We start from the raw sequence: 7,051 nt of genomic DNA on the forward strand, positions 1-7,051 counted from the left end.
TCCTCTTGACTTCCTGGAAGCAGCTCATGTTACTGCTGTTGACACTGTCCACTTGCTCTACTGCCTCATTTATAATCCGCAAATTTACCATCATTATTTTTCTTCCTACGACCATGGCCTTTGTCTTATTTGCATTTATTTTCATTCCACATTGCTCTCAGCTGTCATTTAGCTCCAGTAGCATATCCTTTAGTATCATCTCCTCTTCTGCTAATAACGCCATATCATCAGCAAATCTTATGGACTTCATTATTCTTATCCTACTGTCACTCCTCCCATGTTCTGAAAAAAGTTCTTTACTAAATCCTCCAAGTAGATGTTGAACAGTGTAGATAATAAAGTACATCATTGACATACTCCTCTCCCTATTTTCACTTTCGATATTAAATTTCTTCTCCTATCCTGACTTTGATTCGTTTCGTTCATATAAAGATTACTGAACATCATCTTAAAATTTTATTTAACATCGGTCTTATTTAGTTCATAAAACAAGAATCTCTTGAAGTATAGATTCCTATCGTTATTCTCGTGAGGATTACATAAGTTATAAATCTGTGTAAGAGAGAGAGAGAGAGAGACAGACAGACAGACAGACAGAGACAGGGCGAGCGAGAGAGCGTGCCGCCCATTTTTCGAAAGTATTAATCCTAACAGCTATTTTCTGAACAACAATGTTAACATTCGTTAATAATTATTTATTAAATTCAATACATGTGTAATATTGTTATATTGTTACTGTTACTACGGATATCTGAACATAACATCCCACATCCCAGTTATAGCATTAGTATTTTTTGTGAGTAGGCCTATCTCTATCTCAAAGTTCACCTTAGACTCAGAGAGGGGTGCCTGCAATATTGGATGTGAAAGAGGAGAGTGAAATTATTACTGATCGGATATGTATGTTATACGAGTAACTTTAAATCTAGTCGAAAAGGTAAAATTTATTGGGAGTGTACAAAATTTAGTTTCCTGTTTCCTTGTTAATTGAGAAGAACATTCCTATACAAAGTTAACATACTTCGAAGTGTTTTATCTGCAGCTCGAAATTTCGCGATTTAAGTGTTAACGTTCCAAACTGGAGTAATGTGCTATTTCGAGAAGGTCATAAAAAACTAAAGAGGAGACTAGTGAAGTGCTTTGTGTGGAGTGTGGCATTGTATGGGGCAGAAACATGGACATTATGACGAAATGAAGAGAAAGAAATAGAAGGACTTTAAATGTGGATAAGGAGAAGAATAGAGCGTGTGAAGTGGATAGACAGAATAAGAAATGAAGCTGTGTTGGAAAGAGTGGGTGAAGAAAGAATGATGCTGAAATTGATCAGAAAGAGAAAAGGAATTGATTGGGTCACTGGCTGAGAAGAAATTGCCTATTGAAGGATGCACTGGAAGGAATGTTGAACGGGACAAGAGTTCGGGGCAGAAGAAGGTAAGTTATCAGATGATAGACAACATTAAGATATGTGGATCATATGCGGAGACTAAGACGAAGGCAGAAACTAGAAAAATTGGAGAATGCTGGGTTTGCAGTGAAAGACCTGTCCATGGGCAGAACACATGTATGTATGTATGTATGTATGTATGTATGTATGTATGTATGTATGTAAGACTTACAATGTGATTCTTTGCTAAAAGAAAAAATTCCACAGCAGGCTTCAGTCTCATAGAATTCTACCAGCACTGGCTTTGTCCATGTTCAGAACAACATACTCATGTAAACATTATTATTTTCAAGAATGAACCTAGCGAAATCTCTTAAAAGGAAAAGTTGAGTGACACTAGTTTGTTTTCAGTTTTAAAAGTATCATGTTCCAAGGTCATTTCTCCTAATATTGGTAATATGGTGTCAACAAACATGCCCGATATTCTGGTCAGAAAAATTAACGTGTCGTAGATATACTGCACTCAGTAATTTAAATGTCAATGTTATAACTACCATATTTGGAATTTGTGTAGTATAAAATTAAAATAGTTCGTTAACCATTCTTTTCTTCCCTTTAAATTACCATGTAGGCCCTAATATTGCCTACTTATTACCAAATTAACGGTTATAGGCGGAGAGAGAACCTTTTGCTTGGGGGGGGGGCAAAGTAAAACCATAAAATCCCTATATAACAGGGTTATAGGGGACATCATTTACCTCCTCCCCCTGTTATAGCTTGACCGTGTTACAGTATATCGTAATATGGTCATTAATAAAGGTATTTTCTGGGGGCATGTTTCTTACAGTGTTACATCCATATTCGCGATGTTTCGGACTGAGTTGTATAGGACTTGAACTGTAGATCTACTACAAATTATAATAGGGCATAACTTAAAACAATTTCCTTTTTCTCTCTCGTACAGAAACATGGATACATCAATAAAACTACGTAACAGTGCTAACAGACACTTTTTTTATAATGAAGCTTACTTTCCTGAATTCTGAAGATATCATATGAAATGTAAACTCTAATTATTTTATTTAATCTTGTCTTAAAGTTTACACATTATACCGCGATCATTTTTCTTTTTTCTGCATTGTTGTGCAGTGTGTTATTCATACATCTTCAAGTGTCGGCCTGAACACCTGCAGACCTCTAACACTTGAGTACAGGCTGTTACAAAAGAAACAATACAGCACTTCCATTCTTCAAATGAGGTATAGGAATTCTTAAACATTCAGAAATTTAAAATAAATATTATAGTCCAGACACATGATCTGAAGATATTAATTCATCAATTTTAAGCACAGAAACGTTATCATAAACAAAAGCAGAAAAAGATCTTTGAATTCAATATTTTATAACGTTAATAGAAAAAAAAAAGAGTTCAGATAAGTTTGAGGGGGGCAGTGCCCCCCATAACTACGCCAATGTGAACGGCTGAGTAAAGTTTCTTACAACATGTAAAATTGCCACTTTTTCGTAACGCTTTAATTCCTGCAGACAGCGCAAGGAAAGCCTTGCAAAACAAACAAAATTCACACAACTATCGAAAGAACTGCTTAACGCGAAGAAGATAGCGCAGGAAAATTACCTAAATAAACTTTTCAAAGGTGAACAAAACGGGTGGGGTGAAAACTATTCGAGCCTCCCCCTAAAAAATGACCGCAATCAATTTATCGTACAGGACAGCGAAAAAGCAGAAAAATTAAATTCCTATTATGCCACTGTTTTTGGGATGAGGATAATAGTACCACACTTAGCTTCTGTGGAAAATACGGGTCAGTTTTCTATCAAGCCTAGGGACATAAGGAGAAGGATCTCTAAATTGAAAACTCATAAATCAGTAGGCCCTGATGGTATCGCCGGAGACGTACTAAAATTGGGAGGGGAAGCCATGATTCCCTATCTAGTGCGTATATTTGAAATATCAATTAACAATGGTACTGTCCCGCGAGATTGGAGAGATGCAATAGTGGTGCCAATTTATAAGTTAGGGTCTCGCTCAGATACAAAAAATTACAGACCGGTCAGCCTCACCTCTGTGGTTTGCAAACAGATGGAACACTTGATTTCAGCTTATCTAAGGCAGCATTGGGTTGACTCAAATTGGTTACATAACTGTCAGCATGGATTTCGGGGGGGGGGGGCTATTCATGTGAGAGTCAATTAGTAACTGTATGTCAGGATTTAGAAGACGGAATAGATTCCAATAGCCAAGTAGATGCAGTGATTATTGACTTTTCACGCGCATTCGATGTAGTCCCACACGATATATTGTTGGTTAAACTACAATCAACGGGGATTGACTTCAGAGTGCTCCAGTGGATCAAGGAATTTTTAACTTGTCGCACTCAGAGAGTACGGGAAGGGGAGAAATTATCGAACCCAATTGAAATTACTTCCGGGTTCCCGCAGGGGAGTGTCTTGGGGCCTCTTCTATTCTTGGCTTTTGTAAATGATCTGCCAGTTAATATCTTGTCTAGGGTTCGCTTATTCGCGGATGATTGTATGGTATACAGGGAAATAAAAAGTTATGAAGATACTACTCTTCTCCAGAATGACCTCAATAGAATAAACGATTGGGCAATAGCGAACAAAATGAAAATAAATTCTCTAAAGAGCAAAGCCATCAGCTTTACAATGAAAAGAAATAAAACAGTCGCATCGTATACGTTAGGGGGTGAAACCATTCCGGAAGTTAACAAATGTAAATACCTCGGAATAACATTTAGCAGCGATCTCGGCTGGGGGGGAACACGTTACAGACACAGCGGGAAAAGCATGGAGAGCGTTACACTTTGTGATGAGGGTACTAAGAAAAGGTTCTGATAAATCCAAAGAGATTGCATATAAATCACTAGTACGTCCAGTAATGGAATATGATGCTGCATGTTGGGACCCTTACAGATTAGAACATATTAAGACACTGGAAAAAATTCAAAAACGGGCTCTCAAGTGTTGTCGGAAAAATTCACCATTAAAATGGGACACACTCACGGACAGGAGAACGCGAATTCGATTATGCGCACTGTTCAAAACATACAGAGGTGAGCCTGCCTGGAGAGAAATAAAAAATAGGTTGCAGCCGCCAAATTACTCTTCAAGGAACGACCACTCATATAAATTGAGGGAAAGAAGGCAGAGGACGGACACTGGAAAGTTTTCTTTTCTCAATCGTACTATCAGGGACTGGAATGCTTTACCTGCAGACTTACTCAAGGCTTTACCAACAACGAAAAATGTATTTAAAATTAGGCTTAAGGACCTTACTAATAGACGGTAATTATACACAGTAGTTAAAGGGTGTAAATGATATGTTGTTATTGAAGTGTTGTATCAGTGAAGAATTATGTTGTGTCAGTGAAGTGTGTTGTATCAGTGAAGAAGTATGTCGTGTCAGTGAAGTGTGCTGTGTAAGTGAAACGTGTTCCTGTCAGTGAAGTTTTATAGTTTATAGTGGCAGTGCAAAGTATTTGAACAGTGAAATGTTTTTGAAGTGTTAGTGAAATCAGGATAGAATCAGTGAAATGTGTCGTAGTTCTAGTGCAGTGAGTGAGTTGACAGCGAAATGAGTGTAATGTTGAAAGGTACTTGTGCAGATATGAACATATCATCACAGTCTACTATATACAGTCGCGAAGCTTGAGGTGTTTTTTGCAAATCTCGTGATAAAGCGCTCCAAGCGGTTAGCAACTAGAAACAATAGACTGTCCATGGTCGACTTTGAACTGTGTCGTATTTCTATCGAGTGCTAGCTCGTTGCGTATTTCACATTGATGCTTGTGAAATGTTCGTTATTGGTTATAATGAAAATGTTAATGGCTAAAATATAATAATTGGAATAATAATATGGGACAAGGAGGAGACTTTGTAGTGCTATAAATTGTTGCAACAATAAGAGAAAGAGGCCAGAGTTATCCTTTTTCCGATTTCCGAAAGATTCAGAAAGGTTCCTGGGTTTCCACAAGAATGCCGTGCAGAAACAAAACTGTTAATTTGAAGTTCTTTGTGACTGTTAGAATACATTATATCCTTAAATTTCACAATGAACTGTTTCAGTCTAACCGAAAGGACATTAGATACCGGTTAAAGTTCTGTCACTTAAGCTGCTAAATTTCCAGAGAAATAAAGGTTAGGTCTACTTTTTTTTTTTTCAGAGGATATATTTTTAATTGTAGCTATTAATTTTGTTATTATTTTTATGTGTTATTTTACTAAAGACGTAGAAAAATTAAGTTTGTTTTAATGAAATTTATTGATCACGTTTTATTTTCAATTCTGGTGGGATTATTATTGCTTAGGCCTACTTTTTTCTTCAAAGGATATGTTTTTAATTATAGCTGTTAATTTTGTTGTTATTTTTATTTGTTGCTTTACTAGAGACATAGAAAAAGTCTGTTACAATAAAATTTATTGATCACGTTTTATTTCCAATTCTGGTGTGATTATTATTGCTTAACCTCATCCCACTTTGTTAACTACGTAAGCCTACACTACAAGTACCGGTACACGTAAGTTACTCCATTAATTCATATTTCCATTATTATTGTTGTAAAGAGAAATGCAAATTAATATTTAATGGTTTCATAGTTAATTATCGCTATAATCTTGAATGAGTGAAGCTATTATAGTAAATTTCAGTTCGTTTTGCACAAACAAAAATTATATTAACTTATTTCTTGCAGGTATCTTCGAGTTTATGATGGAATTTAATATACGTCATTAAAATAATAAATTAACTTTATGCATTTAATATTTCAATAATGGAAGGAAGGTGTTAATTTTTCCAAAAGAACACGACAACGAAAGTATAACATATTTTGTCGGCTGCTAGGAGAGAGATCTGCGATGATGAGACGATAGTAGCGATCCTAGTGGTGGGCAACTACCCATGTTTGCATTTTTACTACATATTGAGCTTCGCGACTGTATATAGTAGACTGTGATATCATACTCGTGGGTTTTAGTTCGATCTCAGTTTTAAGATACAAATTAGATTTATTTCAAATGTTATTTTAAGTGATCGTTTCATTTAATTTAGGATATTCCCTGTTGTTGTTGTTGTTATTAGTATTAATTATTAGTATTATTATTATTAATTGTATTTTTAATTAATAAGTTTATTATTGTCATTACTGAGTGTAATTAGTTACCACTGCCACTGGGTATATACCCATTGCAGTGTGAATAAATACATACACATACAAGTATTCGTGCTGCCCCCCACGATCCTGCAAATCTACAAAGTGCAGCGGTAACATACGTTTAAACAACGAATGTGTGCACCAGGTCTAAATCTTGAGCGCGAAAAAAAAAATAGTTTTAGTAATAATTAGACTTCGCAAATTATCACTAGAACAAGGCATAAAAGTCACCAGATGATTTCTCACATCAGAAGTAAAAATCACCATAAATTTGAGTTGGCAGCTATGCAGAGTGTAAATTATGCTCAGCGTTGCCAATTCAGCGGTTTTCTGGCTAGAATTGGCGTTTTTCAGTCAGTGTTCAATTATTTTAACGGATAAAATTTATGAAATTTATGTTGTTGAAATAGGGATTTAGCGGGAATTTTTTTTAGCATTCACAGGGACAAAATAATCTCATTTTATATCGATAATATAG

This window comes from Periplaneta americana, chromosome 15 (assembly GCF_040183065.1).
Source record: "Periplaneta americana isolate PAMFEO1 chromosome 15, P.americana_PAMFEO1_priV1, whole genome shotgun sequence".
Classification (NCBI taxonomy): domain Eukaryota; kingdom Metazoa; phylum Arthropoda; class Insecta; order Blattodea; family Blattidae; genus Periplaneta; species Periplaneta americana.